Source organism: Vicugna pacos, unplaced genomic scaffold (genome assembly GCF_048564905.1).
Source record: "Vicugna pacos unplaced genomic scaffold, VicPac4 scaffold_19, whole genome shotgun sequence".
NCBI lineage: Eukaryota > Metazoa > Chordata > Mammalia > Artiodactyla > Camelidae > Vicugna > Vicugna pacos.
In genome coordinates this window covers 44,661,998-44,681,079 of record NW_027328740.1, presented here as the reverse complement: position 1 = coordinate 44,681,079, position 19,082 = coordinate 44,661,998, and the positions used below count along the sequence as shown (strand labels likewise).

The following is a 19,082-nucleotide window of genomic DNA, read 5'->3' as shown; positions in this document are numbered from 1 at the left end:
GACAATTTCTGCTAGACATTGATGCCATGTCCTGTTCCTGAGTGTGTTGTCTGGTATTTCTCCAATTGCTTGTGTTGCCTTTGTTGTGATGAACACCCCATACTATTTCGATTAGCATAACCTCATTTTCATTACGCTTATCTCACAAATCTGAATGTTCACAGGACACATCCTCTGGTGGAAATGAAGCTTCTAAAGGCTCTCAGCTCTGCATTCTGCTCTATGTCATTTTGGAGTGATTCCAAAACAGCAAACTGAGAGTGCGCTTGTGCTTTATAATGCCACGGGAATGTCCCAATGAAACCAGTTCTTCCCAGAACTTCGCTGTCTACAGAAACACCTGTGGAATCATATGTATGGATGTCACACTTCAGGGCCTGCTGGAAAGATCCCGCAGACTGATCTTGGTGTCCTCGGTGCAGTACCGTGCCTGTGCCATTCAAAACGTAGCATCTGCTTTTGGGAGATAATGCTGGAGGAAATACTTCATCTTCTCACGCGGTGGACTTGGACCACTCTTCCTTGTCCTCTCATCCTTGTGGCACGGGTGCACGGAGGCAACCACAGAGTTGTTGTGCATCCTGTGCCTCAAACAAATCCATAATCCTAGCCCAGGTTATGAATGAAGAAGATCCTAAGGCTTTTCATTCTGATTTCAAACCCAAGGCCCCCTGGATCCCTCAGACCCGATGCACGATATCTCTGATTCAGCCCCACACGTGCTCTATTGGCAAAATGTCCAATTGGTCTCTGGTCCTGCAGATGCACTGGGTGTGGCCATGGGACATATCGGTAATCTCAACCGCGCGCGCCAGTGTGGTTGCTTTCTCATTGGCGTCACGGGTCGGTTTGCTCTCTTGATAGGACCCACCACATCCCACAACGCACTCCAGATCCCTGAGACTCAGCGTGTGCCATCATCCGTAGCCCTATCCCTCACTGACCGCTGCCTCTGCTACCTCAAATTTGGCAGCTCAGATCTTGGTCTCAGAATCAACTGTGGGGATATTTTGCGCTGGTCTCTTGCAGTTCTGCCAGCCAAGCATCTGCTGTGCACTCTTCTAACACTCAGCGCATCACCTTCAATCCCATGTCTCCTGTCCTCTTGAGAGTGTGCGTCCAAGATTAAGAGAGTTTCACCTTTGCTGCTCCATCACCAGGGGTCAGACCCTGCACTGGTTTCCATTCCCTGCTTTGCCTTTTCCTGCTTCCAGGGGTTCTGAGGCCTCATCCTGTCCTTGGAAATAACAGACCTCTCTTCGGCAAGTGTCCTGTGCCAAGGGCTGTGTGAGTGGATGTTTCCATTGCTTTGTACATGGGAGCGTGTGAGCGCAGGTTGCACTGCTTCTCTGCCAACTGGGCATCGATGAATCAACACTTTCCAGATACATTTCACAGAAATGTGATTTTTGTTTAGCTCTTTGTTTCTATACAGCCGTGGTGGGAGGAATTGTCCGAAGTCTACAGTTTTGACATTGTGTTGATATCTCATTTGCAGTCTTTAAAAAGTTTAATAGAATTGATTTACATGTTTTGGCAGTTATACGAAAATGAAGTTAGTTTTGAAACGTACTAAATGGACCTAGAAACCAGAATTGTCAATTTCGGTAACATTTTGTCAGCTGTAAGGAAAACATAGACAGATAGAATGCAAAGTAGCAGTCCAAACTGCTAAAGGGGTCATGTCAACTCTTTCCTGTTGAAGCCTCCGAAACCATGAAATATCTATTGGAAACATGAAATAACCCCCAACCTTGGATTCACTTGTGCATGTGCTGCCCTTTCCTCCCAATGACACCTACTGGCCAATGATGGCATTTCAAGGGGTAACATCCCTCTCTTGGAAAATACAAATGAAAACAAACCAAATATATACATTTAGGTTTGAATGCAAAATCACCTAGAAGCATTGTAGCTATGAGAACCCTGCTGCAGCCATGCTAGTCTACTGAGAGCCAGGTGTTCTTCTATCAGTGATGAGAACGCTTAATCATCCGATCATGTTGGGTAAAGCAATTTAACGCAACCAAGTCTGCAACCCCCATGCTATAGAGCTCCCGGGGGCTTGACTCAACTGAAAGACGGTCCTCATAATCTGTATCTTTAATGTCATTGGCGACTTTTACTGTTCAGTTCCCTATCTGACTTTTAATATTTACCTATAATGTCTTGAAAAATGGAGGCCTAATACATATTCAAGTTCAGTCAAAGATTCCCCTCACTTACCACACTCCATTCACCCCAGAGAAGGCATAAACCCAGCATTTGCTGAATCTAGCAGAAGGCTATCGTTTCTTTGTGTGAGCAAAGTATTCAATTCCTATCTATTGCAGTCGAGACTATTTGACCTTTAAGGTGTTCACTGATGTTCACAGAGTGTGAAGCTGGAGGAACTCTTATTGTAGGAGGGGCTTGCTCTTCTCGTGCTGGCTTCATAGCAGCTCAGGTAGTGATCCTTCAAAATGGATGCCTGAGTGGAGGGGAGGGAAGAGCAAGTGCTTGATAGCTAGGCCCAAACCTGGGAAAAGGCTTACCTGGGCTTGCTGCACTTTGGTATGAATGGCTTGGAAATGCCCCTTGGGATGTGTGGATTCTCAAGACCTCTTCCAAGAACTTCAGCGTTTCGATCACCTCTGCCATCTCTTCTCTTTTAGACGTCAGGGATCTTGGACCCGTTCTTGGAGCAGAGAATTGAGGAACTTCCTCAAGTCCACGTTGGCACTCCGTATGTTTCTGCCAGTATCAGCGAGGTTCAATATGTCTCATGAAAGCCTTTGGAGCCTGGTATCCTCTACAGCTGTCTCCAGGCCAGTATTCTCCACTGTAGCACAACATCTCTCATCAGTGTGTTCGCATCTCTCCTCAACCCGTGCAGCCAGCTTTTCGGCCAGCTTCTCTTCGTGTCTCCCATAAAGTCGACTTCAACAGGACTGGGCAAGCCTGAAAGTACCTCGGAGCCTCACCAGTAAGCTGATGACAGGCAGATCTTCCACTGTCTGCCCTTTCAGGTTCTGGAAACTGACCCGTGAACTCAGGTCTTTGGGCAGCAGCAGTATCTCGAACTGACACAGCTTCCCGGAACAAAGAGCTAAGCCAAGCTCCACAGAGGGCGGCAGCCCCTCCATCACACTGATCCACCCACAGAACTCTGCCCGGTTACCTAGGATCCACCAGCCACAACAAGCCTCGCGGTACACACCAACATTCCACCTGGAATCCAACCGCTAACTGCCATCCCCAATGGCTGCTGCATCTTGTCAGTGTTGGGGGAGGGGCTGCATCCGACGAGCGGTTCCTAAGGTAAATGTGATTCTACCCACTAGCGTCCCATGGGCCTTTGTTCTTCCCTCTCTCCTTCTCTTCAGATCTGTATGCACAGTACCAACGGAGGGAAGTGTGTCCATTTTCAGTTGATTTATTTCACACGTCTTTAAACTTTCTAACCGTTCACAGTACACAGAGACCCACTAAAGGAAACTTATGTTCCTGTAATATCCGGACACCCGGAATACATATCCGTCGGTCGATTTCTGCTGAAGCCCCCGCACTCTCAGGACATGGATAAATTGGTTTCATGGGGGCTGAAATTCCTAGGAATGAATCCAACCCCAATGTGCACTTTACTGTCTGTCTCTTTTGCTCTTAGTACACTTTTGCAGAGCTACTTGTCTTTGTTATAGGCTTATGCCATTTCTTCTCGACGTAGGCTAGAATATGGCATTCATTCATCCTGTTGGAAGACTTGCAAGTCTATATCACGGACTAGGAATCCATTTGATTCCAAATCGGCATTTGGGGTAGGTCACGATTTGCTCATATCAATCAATATTTACGAATATAAATGCACGCCTCTGATTTCCGAATACAAGTGTGCTGAGTACATTGAAGCCGCGAAACTGGGTCAATGGGTGCTGAAATATCCTTGACATCACCTTGGGTATTTTCTTTTGAATAATCATGGTTCCCTTGTTATATGTCAGCCAAACATACCCTTTTGGTGCTTTTTTGTTTGTTTGATTCTTTGTTGCTCTGCTTCTCGTTTGTTTTGCAGACACGTCAGGCCATGCTTCTCTCCGTTCGCTTAAAACAGAGAGTTATATAAGCTGATTCACTTAAGATAGTGCTTCCAATCACCTAGGATTTCCTGCTTCCCTCTCCCATCTTTAGGGTTTGGATGTCCTCCTTGCCTTCTTCTAGTTTCTTCTTTGCCACTCACGCTCTTCTTGCATTTCCAATACTGGTTTTCTTCTTTCCATTTCATCTTGCTGCATTTCTATTCAGGGGAGAATTCTCATTCTTTCTTGTAGGATAAGTTTCGAACTGCTGAATTCTTTTAAGATTTGCCGGTCTGTGTAAATTTCCTGCTCTGCCGTTATTAGAAATGGCGGTCATATGGCATAGGCTACCCGAGATGTCAGCATTGTGCCATTCAGGTTATGGTCTATGTCCTGGCACTCCTCCCTGTCCTGCAATATTGCTGCCCGAGATATCAGCTGAAACCCCTCTGGAGGTTCTCTTGTGACTCTGGTGATTTTTTCCAGGCGCGTTTTAAATCACTGGGATGCTCATGAACTTTGTTGATTTGAATCCTACAGCTGCTGGTAGGTCTATTGGGATTCCACCTCCTTTGGACGCTGTGTACTTCCTGAATTCGCATAGATGATTCTTTCTTAGCTTTCAGCTAGTTTCAGTCTGATTTTTCTACAGATACCTTTTCAGACATTTTTTGTTCCTTTATCTCTTGCTTTTCCATCTGGGACTCTTTCGAATCCTAGTCTTTCATGCCTTGTCTTACCCAGGATTCAACAGCAATGTTTTCATTGGTTTGCACTTGCTTTCCTATGTCTGCTTCTGACCGAGGGATTTCTGTTCCCCTGTCTTCACAGTCATTCACGCGTCCCTCCGCATTATCTAGTCTGCTTAGGACTGAATTTTAGCCCTGATATTATCTCATCCACTGAGTTTTCTGATATTATTTGGCTCGTCTTAAGGCTTTCTCTTCCCCTTTTCTGGTATTCTGCCTTTTGTGATTCTGAGACACTGTTGTTCTTCAGTGTTTCCCTCACCTCCGTTTTCAATACTTGCTCTGGATAGCGTTTTGCAGTCTAGTTGTTTGAAAGCTTATCTTTTGGGCCTTCAACCTCATTGGAATTGAAAATGGTACTTCCTGTTTCTTTTACTGTACTTCTTCATCTCTACTGGTCAGGTAATTTCAGGTATCTAATGTAGACTTCTAGGGTTTTGTTAAGAGAAATTTTAGACTCTTGGCTCTACGCAATTCCATGGGATTTCTGCGAGGACAATTTCTGCTAGACATTGATGCCATGTCCTGTTCCTGAGTGTGTTGTCTGGTATTTCTCCAATTGCTTGTGTTGCCTTTGTTGTGATGAACACCCCATACTATTTCGATTAGCATAACCTCATTTTCATTACGCTTATCTCACAAATCTGAATGTTCACAGGACACATCCTCTGGTGGAAATGAAGCTTCTAAAGGCTCTCAGCTCTGCATTCTGCTCTATGTCATTTTGGAGTGATTCCAAAACAGCAAACTGAGAGTGCGCTTGTGCTTTATAATGCCACGGGAATGTCCCAATGAAACCAGTTCTTCCCAGAACTTCGCTGTCTACAGAAACACCTGTGGAATCATATGTATGGATGTCACACTTCAGGGCCTGCTGGAAAGATCCCGCAGACTGATCTTGGTGTCCTCGGTGCAGTACCGTGCCTGTGCCATTCAAAACGTAGCATCTGCTTTTGGGAGATAATGCTGGAGGAAATACTTCATCTTCTCACGCGGTGGACTTGGACCACTCTTCCTTGTCCTCTCATCCTTGTGGCACGGGTGCACGGAGGCAACCACAGAGTTGTTGTGCATCCTGTGCCTCAAACAAATCCATAATCCTAGCCCAGGTTATGAATGAAGAAGATCCTAAGGCTTTTCATTCTGATTTCAAACCCAAGGCCCCCTGGATCCCTCAGACCCGATGCACGATATCTCTGATTCAGCCCCACACGTGCTCTATTGGCAAAATGTCCAATTGGTCTCTGGTCCTGCAGATGCACTGGGTGTGGCCATGGGACATATCGGTAATCTCAACCGCGCGCGCCAGTGTGGTTGCTTTCTCATTGGCGTCACGGGTCGGTTTGCTCTCTTGATAGGACCCACCACATCCCACAACGCACTCCAGATCCCTGAGACTCAGCGTGTGCCATCATCCGTAGCCCTATCCCTCACTGACCGCTGCCTCTGCTACCTCAAATTTGGCAGCTCAGATCTTGGTCTCAGAATCAACTGTGGGGATATTTTGCGCTGGTCTCTTGCAGTTCTGCCAGCCAAGCATCTGCTGTGCACTCTTCTAACACTCAGCGCATCACCTTCAATCCCATGTCTCCTGTCCTCTTGAGAGTGTGCGTCCAAGATTAAGAGAGTTTCACCTTTGCTGCTCCATCACCAGGGGTCAGACCCTGCACTGGTTTCCATTCCCTGCTTTGCCTTTTCCTGCTTCCAGGGGTTCTGAGGCCTCATCCTGTCCTTGGAAATAACAGACCTCTCTTCGGCAAGTGTCCTGTGCCAAGGGCTGTGTGAGTGGATGTTTCCATTGCTTTGTACATGGGAGCGTGTGAGCGCAGGTTGCACTGCTTCTCTGCCAACTGGGCATCGATGAATCAACACTTTCCAGATACATTTCACAGAAATGTGATTTTTGTTTAGCTCTTTGTTTCTATACAGCCGTGGTGGGAGGAATTGTCCGAAGTCTACAGTTTTGACATTGTGTTGATATCTCATTTGCAGTCTTTAAAAAGTTTAATAGAATTGATTTACATGTTTTGGCAGTTATACGAAAATGAAGTTAGTTTTGAAACGTACTAAATGGACCTAGAAACCAGAATTGTCAATTTCGGTAACATTTTGTCAGCTGTAAGGAAAACATAGACAGATAGAATGCAAAGTAGCAGTCCAAACTGCTAAAGGGGTCATGTCAACTCTTTCCTGTTGAAGCCTCCGAAACCAACAGGAACCATGAAATATCTATTGGAAACATGAAATAACCCCCAACATTGGATTCACTTGTGCATGTGCTGCCCTTTCCTCCCAATGACACCTACTGGCCAATGATGGCATTTCAAGGGGTAACATCCCTCTCTTGGAAAATACAAATGAAAACAAACCAAATATATACATTTAGGTTTGAATGCAAAATCACCTAGAAGCATTGTAGCTATGAGAACCCTGCTGCAGCCATGCTAGTCTACTGAGAGCCAGGTGTTCTTCTATCAGTGATGAGAACGCTTAATCATCCGATCATGTTGGGTAAAGCAATTTAACGCAACCAAGTCTGCAACCCCCATGCTATAGAGCTCCCGGGGGCTTGACTCAACTGAAAGACGGTCCTCATAATCTGTATCTTTAATGTCATTGGCGACTTTTACTGTTCAGTTCCCTATCTGACTTTTAATATTTACCTATAATGTCTTGAAAAATGGAGGCCTAATACATATTCAAGTTCAGTCAAAGATTCCCCTCACTTACCACACTCCATTCACCCCAGAGAAGGCATAAACCCAGCATTTGCTGAATCTAGCAGAAGGCTATCGTTTCTTTGTGTGAGCAAAGTATTCAATTCCTATCTATTGTAGTCGAGACTATTTGACCTTTAAGGTGTTCACTGATGTTCACAGAGTGTGAAGCTGGAGGAACTCTTATTGTAGGAGGGGCTTGCTCTTCTCGTGCTGGCTTCATAGCAGCTCAGGTAGTGATCCTTCAAAATGGATGCCTGAGTGGAGGGGAGGGAAGAGCAACTGCTTGATAGCTAGGCCCAAACCTGGGAAAAGGCTTACCTGGGCTTGCTGCACTTTGGTATGAATGGCTTGGAAATGCCCCTTGGGATGTGTGGATTCTCAAGACCTCTTCCAAGAACTTCAGCGTTTCGATCACCTCTGCCATCTCTTCTCTTTTAGACGTCAGGGATCTTGGACCCGTTCTTGGAGCAGAGAATTGAGGAACTTCCTCAAGTCCACGTTGGCACTCCGTATGTTTCTGCCAGTATCAGCGAGGTTCAATATGTCTCATGAAAGCCTTTGGAGCCTGGTATCCTCTACAGCTGTCTCCAGGCCAGTATTCTCCACTGTAGCACAACATCTCTCTTCAGTGTGTTCGCATCTCTCCTCAACCCGTGCAGCCAGCTTTTCGGCCAGCTTCTCTTCGTGTCTCCCATAAAGTCGACTTCAACAGGACTGGGCAAGCCTGAAAGTACCTCGGAGCCTCACCAGTAAGCTGATGACAGGCAGATCTTCCACTGTCTGCCCTTTCAGGTTCTGGAAACTGACCCGTGAACTCAGGTCTTTGGGCAGCAGCAGTATCTCGAACTGACACAGCTTCCCGGAACAAAGAGCTAAGCCAAGCTCCACAGAGGGCGGCAGCCCCTCCATCAAACTGATCCACCCACAGAACTCTGCCCGGTTACCTAGGATCCACCAGCCACAACAAGCCTCGCGGTACACACCAACATTCCACCTGGAATCCAACCGCTAACTGCCATCCCCAATGGCTGCTGCATCTTGTCAGTGTTGGGGGAGGGGCTGCATCCGACGAGCGGTTCCTAAGGTAAATGTGATTCTACCCACTAGCGTCCCATGGGCCTTTGTTCTTTCCTCTCTCCTTCTCTTCAGATCTGTATGCACAGTACCAACGGAGGGAAGTGTGTCCATTTTCAGTTGATTTATTTCACACGTCTTTAAACTTTCTAACCGTTCACAGTACACAGAGACCCACTAAAGGAAACTTATGTTCCTGTAATATCCGGACACCCGGAATACATATCCGTCGGTCGATTTCTGCTGAAGCCCCCGCACTCTCAGGACATGGATAAATTGGTTTCATGGGGGCTGAAATTCCTAGGAATGAATCCAACCCCAATGTGCACTTTACTGTCTGTCTCTTTTGCTCTTAGTACACTTTTGCAGAGCTACTTGTCTTTGTTATAGGCTTATGCCATTTCTTCTCGACGTAGGCTAGAATATGGCATTCATTCATCCTGTTGGAAGACTTGCAAGTGTATATCACGGACTAGGAATCCATTTGATTCCAAATTGGCATTTGGGGTAGGTCACGATTTGCTCATATCAATCAATATTTACGAATATAAATGCACGCCTCTGATTTCCGAATACAAGTGTGCTGAGTACATTGAAGCCGCGAAACTGGGTCAATGGGTGCTGAAATATCCTTGACATCACCTTGGGTATTTTCTTTTGAATAATCATGGTTCCCTTGTTATATGTCAGCCAAACGTACCCTTTTGGTGCTTTTTTGTTTGTTTGATTCTTTGTTGCTCTGCTTCTCGTTTGTTTTGCAGACACGTCAGGCCATGCATCTCTCCGTTCGCTTAAAACAGAGAGTTATATAAGCTGATTCACTTAAGATAGTGCTTCCAATCACCTAGGATTTCCTGCTTCCCTCTCCCATCTTTAGGGTTTGGATGTCCTCCTTGCCTTCTTCTAGTTTCTTCTTTGCCACTCACGCTCTTCTTGCATTTCCAATACTGGTTTTCTTCTTTCCATTTCATCTTGCTGCATTTCTATTCAGGGGAGAATTCTCATCCTTTCTTGTAGGATAAGTTTCGAACTGCTGAATTCTTTTAAGATTTGCCGGTCTGTGGAAATCTCTTGCTCTGCCGTTATTAGAAATGGCGGTCATATGGCATAGGCTACCCGAGATGTCAGCATTGTGCCATTCAGGTTATGGTCTATGTCCTGGCACTCCTCCCTGTCCTGCAATATTGCTGCCCGAGATATCAGCTGAAACCCCTCTGGAGGTTCTCTTGTGACTCTGGTGATTTTTTCCAGGCGCGTTTTAAATCACTGGGATGCTCATGAACTTTGTTGATTTGAATCCTACAGCTGCTGGTAGGTCTATTGGGATTCCACCTCCTTTGGACGCTGTGTACTTCCTGAATTCGCATAGATGATTCTTTCTTAGCTTTCAGCTAGTTTCAGTCTGATTTTTCTACAGATACCTTTTCAGACATTTTTTGTTCCTTTATCTCTTGCTTTTCCATCTGGGACTCTTTCGAATCCTAGTCTTTCATGCCTTGTCTTACCCAGGATTCAACAGCAATGTTTTCATTGGTTTGCACTTGCTTTCCTATGTCTGCTTCTGACCGAGGGATTTCTGTTCCCCTGTCTTCACAGTCATTCACGCGTCCCTCCACATTATCTAGTCTGCTTAGGACTGAATTTTAGCCCTGATATTATCTCATCCACTGAGTTTTCTGATATTATTTGGCTCGTCTTAAGGCTTTCTCTTCCCCTTTTCTGGTATTCTGCCTTTTGTGATTCTGAGACACTGTTGTTCTTCAGTGTTTCCCTCACCTCCGTTTTCAATACTTGCTCTGGATAGCGTTTTGCAGTCTAGTTGTTTGAAAGCTTATCTTTTGGGCCTTCAACCTCATTGGAATTGAAAATGGTACTTCCTGTTTCTTTTACTGTACTTCTTCATCTCTACTGGTCAGGTAATTTCAGGTATCTAATGTAGACTTCTAGGGTTTTGTTAAGAGAAATTTTAGACTCTTGGCTCTACGCAATTCCATGGGATTTCTGCGAGGACAATTTCTGCTAGACATTGATGCCATGTCCTGTTCCTGAGTGTGTTGTCTGGTATTTCTCCAATTGCTTGTGTTGCCTTTGTTGTGAGGAACACCCCGTACTATTTCGATTAGCATAACCTCATTTTCATTACGCTTATCTCACAAATCTGAATGTTCACAGGACACATCCTCTGGTGGAAATGAAGCTTCTAAAGGCTCTCAGCTCTGCATTCTGCTCTATGTCATTTTGGAGTGATTCCAAAACAGCAAACTGAGAGTGCGCTTGTGCTTTATAATGCCACGGGAATGTCCCAATGAAACCAGTTCTTCCCAGAACTTCGCTGTCTACAGAAACACCTGTGGAATCATATGTATGGATGTCACACTTCAGGGCCTTCTGGAAAGATCCCGCAGACTGATCTTGGTGTCCTCGGTGCAGTACCGTGCCTGTGCCATTCAAAACGTAGCATCTGCTTTTGGGAGATAATGCTGGAGGAAATACTTCATCTTCTCACGCGGTGGACTTGGACCACTCTTCCTTGTCCTCTCATCCTTGTGGCACGGGTGCACGGAGGCAACCACAGAGTTGTTGTGCATCCTGTGCCTCAAACAAATCCAGAATCCTAGCCCAGGTTATGAATGAAGAAGATCCTAAGGCTTTTCATTCTGATTTCAAACCCAAGGCCCCCTGGATCCCTCAGACCCGATGCACGATGTCTCTGATTCAGCCCCACACGTGCTCTATTGGCAAAATGTCCAATTGGTCTCTGGTCCTGCAGATGCACTGGGTGTGGCCATGGGACATATCAGTAATCTCAACCGCGCGCGCCAGTGTGGTTGCTTTCTCATTGGCGTCACGTGTCGGTTTGCTCTCTTGATAGGACCCACCACATCCCACAACGCACTCCAGATCCCTGAGACTCAGCGTGTGCCATCATCCGTAGCCCTATCCCTCACTGACCGCTGCCTCTGCTACCTCAAATTTGGCAGCTCAGATCTTGGTCTCAGAATCAACTGTGGGGATATTTTGCGCTGGTCTCTTGCAGTTCTGCCAGCCAAGCATCTGCTGTGCACTCTTCTAACACTCAGCGCATCACCTTCAATCCCATGTCTCCTGTCCTCTTGAGAGTGTGCGTCCAAGATTAAGAGAGTTTCACCTTTGCTGCTCCATCACCAGGGGTCAGACCCTGCACTGGTTTCCATTCCCTGCTTTGCCTTTTCCTGCTTCCAGGGGTTCTGAGGCCTCATCCTGTCCTTGGAAATAACAGACCTCTCTTTGACAAGTGCCCTGTGCCAAGGGCTGTGTGAGTGGATGTTTCCATTGCTTTGTACATGGGAGCGTGTGAGCGCAGGTTGCACTGCTTCTCTGCCAACTGGGCATCGATGAATCAACACTTTCCAGATACATTTCACAGAAATGTGATTTTTGTTTAGCTCTTTGTTTCTATGCAGGCATGGTGGGAGGAATTGTCCGAAGTCTACAGTTTTGACATTGTGTTGATATCTCATTTGCAGTCTTTAAAAAGTTTAATAGAATTGATTTACATGTTTTGGCAGTTATACGAAAATGAAGTTAGTTTTGAAACGTACTAAATGGACCTAGAAACCAGAATTGTCAATTTCGGTAACATTTTGTCAGCTGTAAGGAAAACATAGACAGATAGAATGCAAAGTAGCAGTCCAAACTGCTAAAGGGGTCATGTCAACTCTTTCCTGTTCAAGCCTCCGAAACCAACAGGAACCATGAAATATCTATTGTAAACATGAAATAACCCCCAACCTTGGATTCACTTGTGCATGTGCTGCCCTTTCCTCCCAATGTCACCTACTGACCAATGATGGCATTTCAAAGGGTAACATCCCTCTCTTGGAAAATACAAATGAAAACAAACCAAATATATACATTTAGGTTTGAATGCAAAATCACCTAGAAGCATTGTAGCTATGAGAACCCTGCTGCAGCCATGCTAGTCTACTGAGAGCCAGGTGTTCTTCTATCAGTGATGAGAACGCTTAATCATCCGATCATGTTGGGTAAAGCAATTTAACGCAACCAAGTCTGCAACCCCCATGCTATAGAGCTCCCGGGGGCTTGACTCAACTGAAAGACGGTCCTCATAATCTGTATCTTTAATGTCATTGGCGACATTTACTGTTCAGTTCCCTATCTGACTTTTAATATTTACCTATAATGTCTTGAAAATGGAGGCCTAATACATATTCAAGTTCAGTCAAAGATTCCCCTCACTTACCACACTCCATTCACCCCAGAGAAGGCATAAACCCAGCATTTGCTGAATCTAGCAGAAGGCTATCGTTTCTTTGTGTGAGCAAAGTATTCAATTCCTATCTATTGCAGTCGAGACTATTTGACCTTTAAGGTGTTCACTGATGTTCACAGAGTGTGAAGCTGGAGGAACTCTTATTGTAGGAGGGGCTTGCTCTTCTCGTGCTGGCTTCATAGCAGCTCAGGTAGTGATCCTTCAAAATGGATGCCTGAGTGGAGGGGAGGGAAGAGCAAGTGCTTGATAGCTAGGCCCAAACCTGGGAAAAGGCTTAACTGGGCTTGCTGCACTTTGGTATGAATGGCTTGGAAATGCCCCTTGGGATGTGTGGATTCTCAAGACCTCTTCCAAGAACTTCAGCGTTTCGATCACCTCTGCCATCTCTTCTCTTTTAGACGTCAGGGATCTTGGACCCGTTCTTGGAGCAGAGAATTGAGGAACTTCCTCAAGTCCACGTTGGCACTCCGTATGTTTCTGCCAGTATCAGCGAGGTTCAATATGTCTCATGAAAGCCTTTGGAGCCTGGTATCCTCTACAGCTGTCTCCAGGCCAGTATTCTCCACTGTAGCACAACATCTCTCATCAGTGTGTTCGCATCTCTCCTCAACCCGTGCAGCCAGCTTTTCGGCCAGCTTCTCTTCGTGTCTCCCATAAAGTCGACTTCAACAGGACTGGGCAAGCCTGAAAGTACCTCGGAGCCTCACCAGTAAGCTGATGACAGGCAGATCTTCCACTGTCTGCCCTTTCAGGTTCTGGAAACTGACCCGTGAACTCAGGTCTTTGGGCAGCAGCAGTATCTCGAACTGACACAGCTTCCCGGAACAAAGAGCTAAGCCAAGCTCCACAGAGGGCGGCAGCCCCTCCATCACACTGATCCACCCACAGAACTCTGCCCGGTTACCTAGGATCCACCAGCCACAACAAGCCTCGCGGTACACACCAACATTCCACCTGGAATCCAACCGCTAACTGCCATCCCCAATGGCTGCTGCATCTTGTCAGTGTTGGGGGAGGGGCTGCATCCGACGAGCGGTTCCTAAGGTAAATGTGATTCTACCCACTAGCGTCCCATGGGCCTTTGTTCTTCCCTCTCTCCTTCTCTTCAGATCTGTATGCACAGTACCAACGGAGGGAAGTGTGTCCATTTTCAGTTGATTTATTTCACACGTCTTTAAACTTTCTAACCGTTCACAGTACACAGAGACCCACTAAAGGAAACTTATGTTCCTGTAATATCCGGACACCCGGAATACATATCCGTCGGTCGATTTCTGCTGAAGCCCCCGCACTCTCAGGACATGGATCCATTGGTTTCATGGGGGCTGAAATTCCTAGGAATGAATCCAACCCCAATGTGCACTTTACTGTCTGTCTCTTTTGCTCTTAGTACACTTTTGCAGAGCTACTTGTCTTTGTTATAGGCTTATGCCATTTCTTCTCGACGTAGGCTAGAATATGGCATTCATTCATCCTGTTGGAAGACTTGCAAGTCTATATCACGGACTAGGAATCCATTTGATTCCAAATCGGCATTTGGGGTAGGTCACGATTTGCTCATATCAATCAATATTTACGAATATAAATGCACGCCTCTGATTTCCGAATACAAGTGTGCTGAGTACATTGAAGCCGCGAAACTGGGTCAATGGGTGCTGAAATATCCTTGACATCACCTTGGGTATTTTCTTTTGAATAATCATGGTTCCCTTGTTATATGTCAGCCAAACATACCCTTTTGGTGCTTTTTTGTTTGTTTGATTCTTTGTTGCTCTGCTTCTCGTTTGTTTTGCAGACACGTCAGGCCATGCATCTCTCCGTTCGCTTCCAACAGAGAGTTATATAAGCTGATTCACTTAAGATAGTGCTTCCAATCACCTAGGATTTCCTGCTTCCCTCTCCAATCTTTAGGGTTTGGATGTCCTCCTTGCCTTCTTCAAGTTTCTTCTTTGCCACTCACGCTCTTCTTGCATTTCCAATACTGGTTTTCTTCTTTCCATTTCATCTTGCTGCATTTCTATTCAGGGGAGAATTCTCATCCTTTCTTGTAGGATAAGTTTCGAACTGCTGAATTCTTTTAAGATTTGCCGGTCTGTGGAAATCTCCTGCTCTGCCGTTATTAGAAATGGCGGTCATATGGCATAGGCTACCCGAGATGTCAGCATTGTGCCATTCAGGTTATGGTCTATGTCCTGGCACTCCTCCCTGTCCTGCAATATTGCTGCCCGAGATATCAGCTGAAACCCCTCTGGAGGTTCTCTTGTGACTCTGGTGATTTTTTCCAGGCGCGTTTTAAATCACTGGGATGCTCATGAACTTTGTTGATTTGAATCCTACAGCTGCTGGTAGGTCTATTGGGATTCCACCTCCTTTGGACGCTGTGTACTTCCTGAATTCGCATAGATGATTCTTTCTTAGCTTTCAGCTAGTTTCAGTCTGATTTTTCTACAGATACCTTTTCAGACATTTTTTGTTCCTTTATCTCTTGCTTTTCCATCTGGGACTCTTTCGAATCCTAGTCTTTCATGCCTTGTCTTACCCAGGATTCAACAGCAATGTTTTCATTGGTTTGCACTTGCTTTCCTATGTCTGCTTCTGACCGAGGGATTTCTGTTCCCCTGTCTTCACAGTCATTCACGCGTCCCTCCGCATTATCTAGTCTGCTTAGGACTGAATTTTAGCCCTGATATTATCTCATCCACTGAGTTTTCTGATATTATTTGGCTCGTCTTAAGGCTTTCTCTTCCCCTTTTCTGGTATTCTGCCTTTTGTGATTCTGAGACACTGTTGTTCTTCAGTGTTTCCCTCACCTCCGTTTTCAATACTTGCTCTGGATAGCGTTTTGCAGTCTAGTTGTTTGAAAGCTTATCTTTTGGGCCTTCAACCTCATTGGAATTGAAAATGGTACTTCCTGTTTCTTTTACTGTACTTCTTCATCTCTACTGGTCAGGTAATTTCAGGTATCTAATGTAGACTTCTAGGGTTTTGTTAAGAGAAATTTTAGACTCTTGGCTCTACGCAATTCCATGGGATTTCTGCGAGGACAATTTCTGCTAGACATTGATGCCATGTCCTGTTCCTGAGTGTGTTGTCTGGTATTTCTCCAATTGCTTGTGTTGCCTTTGTTGTGATGAACACCCCATACTATTTCGATTAGCATAACCTCATTTTCATTACGCTTATCTCACAAATCTGAATGTTCACAGGACACATCCTCTGGTGGAAATGAAGCTTCTAAAGGCTCTCAGCTCTGCATTCTGCTCTATGTCATTTTGGAGTGATTCCAAAACAGCAAACTGAGAGTGCGCTTGTGCTTTATAATGCCACGGGAATGTCCCAATGAAACCAGTTCTTCCCAGAACTTCGCTGTCTACAGAAACACCTGTGGAATCATATGTATGGATGTCACACTTCAGGGCCTGCTGGAAAGATCCCGCAGACTGATCTTGGTGTCCTCGGTGCAGTACCGTGCCTGTGCCATTCAAAACGTAGCATCTGCTTTTGGGAGATAATGCTGGAGGAAATACTTCATCTTCTCACGCGGTGGACTTGGACCACTCTTCCTTGTCCTCTCATCCTTGTGGCACGGGTGCACGGAGGCAACCACAGAGTTGTTGTGCATCCTGTGCCTCAAACAAATCCATAATCCTAGCCCAGGTTATGAATGAAGAAGATCCTAAGGCTTTTCATTCTGATTTCAAACCCAAGGCCCCCTGGATCCCTCAGACCCGATGCACGATATCTCTGATTCAGCCCCACACGTGCTCTATTGGCAAAATGTCCAATTGGTCTCTGGTCCTGCAGATGCACTGGGTGTGGCCATGGGACATATCGGTAATCTCAACCGCGCACGCAAGTGTGGTTGCTTTCTCATTGGGGTCACGGGTCGGTTTGTTCTCTTGATAGGACCCACCACATCCCACAACGCACTCCAGATCCCTGAGACTCAGCTTGTGCCATCATCCATAGCCCTATCCCTCCCTGACCGCTGCCTCTGCTTCCTCAAATTTGGCAGCTCAGATCTTGGTCTCAGAATCAAATGTGGGGATATTTTGCGCTGGTCTCTTGGAGTTCTGTCAGCCAAGCATCTGCTGTGCACTCTTCTAACACTCAGCGCATCACCTTCAATCCCATGTCTCCTGTCCGCTTGAGAGTGTGCGTCCAAGTTAAAGAGAGTTTCACCTTTGCTGCTCCATCACCAGGGGTCAGACCCTGCACTGGTTTCCATTCCCTGCTTTGCCTTTTCCTGCTTCCAGGGGTTCTGAGGCCTCATCCTGTCCTTGGAAATAACAGACCTCTCTTCAAAAAGTGTCCTGTGCCAAGGGCTGTGTGAGTGGATGTTTCCAATGCTTTGTACATGGGAGCATGTGGGCGCAGTTTGCACTGCTTCTCTGCCAACTGGGCATCGATGAATCAACACTTTCCAGATACATTTCACAGAAATGTGATTTTTGTTTAGCTCTTTGTTTCTATACAGCCGTGGTGGGAGGGATTGTCCGAACACTACAGTTTTAACATTGTGATGATATCTCATTTGCAGTCTTTAATAAGTTTAATAGAATTGATTTACATGTTTTGGGAGTTATACGAAAATGAAGTTAGTTTTGAAACGTACTAAATGGACCTAGAAACCAGAATTGTCAATTTCGGTAACATTTTGTCAGCTGTAAGGAAAACATAGACAGATAGAATGCAAAGTAGCAGTCCAAACTGTTAAAGGGGTCATGTCAACTCTTTCCTGTTGAAGCCTCCGAAACCAACAGGAACCATGAAGTATCTATTACAAACATGAAATAACCCCCAACCATGGATTCACTTGTGCATTTGGTGCCCTTTACTCCCAATGACACCTACTGGCCAATGTTGGCATTTCAAGGGGTAACATCCCTTCTTGGAAAATATAAGAGAAAACAAACCAAATATATACATTTAGGTTTGAATGCAAAATCAACAAGAAGCATTGTAGCTATGAGAATCATGCTGCAGCCATGCTAGTCTACTGAGAGCCAGGTGTTCTTCTATCAGTGATGAGAACGTTAATCATTCGATAATGTTGGGTAAAGCAATTTAACGCAACCAAGTCTGCAAACCCCATGCTATAGAGCTCCCGGGGGCTTGACTCAACTGAAAGACGGTCCTCATAATCTGTATCTTTAATGTCATTGGCGACTTTTACAGTTCAGTTCCCTATCTGAGTTATAATATTTACATATAATGTCTTGAAAAACGGAGGCCTAATACATATTCAAGTTCATTCAAATATTCCCCTCACTTACCACACTCCATTCTCCCCAGAAAAGGCATAAATCCAGCATTTGCTGAATCTAGCGGAAGGCTATCGTTTCTTTGTGTGAGCAAAGTATTCAATTCCTATCTATTGCAGTCGAGACTATTTGACCTTTAAGATTTTCACAGATGTTCACAGAGTGTGAAGCTGGAGGAACTCTTATTGTAGGAGGGGCTTGCTCTTCCCGTGCTGGCTTCATAGCAGCTCAGGTAGTGATCCTTCAAAATGGATGCCTGAGTGGAGGGGAGGGAAGAGCAAGTGCTTGATAGCTAGGCCCAAACCTGGGAAAAGGCTTACCTGGTCTTGCTGCACTTTGGTATGAATGTCTTGGAAATGCCCCTTGGGATGTGTGGATTCTCAAGACCTCTTCCAAGAACTTCAGCGATTCGATCACCTCTGCCATCTCTTCCTTTTAGACGTCAGGGATCTTGGACCCGTTCTTGGAGCAGAGAATTGAGGAACTTCCTCAAGTCCACGTTGGCACTCCGTATGTTTCTGCCAGTGTCAGCGAGGTTCAATATGTCTCATGAAAGCCTTTGGAGCCTGGTATCCTCTACAGATGTCTCCAGGCCAGTATTCTCCACTTTAGCACAACATCTCTCTTCAGTGTGTTCGCATCTCTCCTCAATCCGTGCAGCCAGCTTTTCGGCCAGCTTCTCTTCGTGTCTCCCTTAAAGTCGACTTCAACAGGACTGGGCAAGCCTGAAAGTACCTAGGAGCCTCACCAGTAAGCTGAGGACAGGCAGATCTTCCACTGTCTGCCCTTTCAGGTTCTGGAAACTGACCCGTGAACTCAGGTCTTTGGGCAGCAGCAGTATCTCGAACTGACACAGCTTCCCGGAACAAAGAGCTAAGCCAAGCTCCACAGAGGGCGGCAGCCCCTCCATCACACTGATCCACCCACAGAACTCTGCCCGGTTACCT

The 19,082-nt window shown here is 45.7% G+C and overlaps 1 long non-coding RNA gene across 1 annotated transcript in view; it reads left to right on the top strand.

Annotated features, from left to right (window-relative positions):
- The window catches only part of LOC140693209 (uncharacterized), a 59,821-nt gene extending 41,041 nt beyond the window's left edge, over positions 1-18,780 (top strand). The window contains exon 5 of the long non-coding RNA XR_012068924.1: positions 18,575-18,780. This is a non-coding gene — a long non-coding RNA (uncharacterized lncRNA). The remainder of the gene's footprint in view (positions 1-18,574) is intronic.
- Positions 18,781-19,082: the final 302 nt, after the last annotated feature.